This window comes from Monopterus albus, unplaced genomic scaffold (genome assembly GCF_001952655.1).
Source record: "Monopterus albus unplaced genomic scaffold, M_albus_1.0 scaffold250.1, whole genome shotgun sequence".
In the NCBI taxonomy this organism is placed as follows: domain Eukaryota; kingdom Metazoa; phylum Chordata; class Actinopteri; order Synbranchiformes; family Synbranchidae; genus Monopterus; species Monopterus albus.
The window spans coordinates 528,047-529,228 of NW_018128130.1; positions in this window are offsets into that span (position 1 = coordinate 528,047).

The window sequence follows — 1,182 nt, forward strand, 5'->3', positions numbered from 1 at the left end:
ATGTGTCCGGAGATGCTGTATCATTCTGTGATTTTAAGTGAGTAAAGGAAAAGAACAGACAATACTGTTTTCAAGTTTTACATCTTTGAGTGTGTGTTTACAAATTCAAACACACCGTCTCGTAGGCCTGTTTGTTGTCTCGTAGGCCTGTTTGTTGTCTCGTAGGCCTGTTTGTTGGTAAAATGTCCATGCTAAACATACCTGCAGTCCAGTTCAATGTACGGTTAAGAGAGAGATGAAGAGGAGAGCCTGGGGGCGCTGTACAGTCTGTCAAGTCCACTATATCATTTGATTCATCTACTGCTACAATTTAAAGAAGTGCTAACAATGTGACAATGACTAAACAGAGTTTCTGCTGCTGTTCTGTGGCTCACCTTTTACAAAGGGCTCTTTTTAGTTTAAAAATCAATAAACAGAAACTACAACGCCGGAAACTAAATTATATGATCAGCACACCTACCTGTAGGTATAATGGAATAAATACAACTTTTAATTTTGCTAATGCATTGACTAAAGTTATAGCTGACATACAGTTGTAAGTCATCTTTTAAAGACAAATGTTTTTGTTCATTTAAATGCAGATTTCATTTATATTAGCTAGTTTAGGTATATTGATTAATTGTTTACTCCCTTTGTACACCAAACTCCACAGAAACCTGTACTTTGACAATATAACAGAAGCCTTATGTATGGCACATCGGCGTAGACCACTTGTACTGGGGCACGTGGCCCAGTAAATACATCCCATAAGGGTTTTTATTAGACCATTCTTCAGAGAAACTAAATGCAAGACAGTCAATAAACCAACTGACGCACGTAAAAGAAACACAATAACAACAATAACGCTGCAAAAACGATGATGCAGCTGCGCACGGAAACTATGTTCCCGCGTGGCGTGCTCGGGTATACCGACCGCGCGCACGTTTCAAATGCCAATCAGCGTACGTCGCGCGACGAGCAGGTAAGATAATGTATGAAAACGCTGTGAAAGTAAAGTTTCCATGAGTGATAGCTACACTATCTGAACAATGACTAATTCCTCCTGTAGATGGATATCAGAAAATTTCTGTTTTTTCGAGGCAAAGATGGATCAGCGTTTTTCATCTGTTAATGGTCAAATACTGAGAGGTGTTCAAGCCTGTAACCCAGGATCAGATTGCTTTCTTTGTGAGGAACACCTCA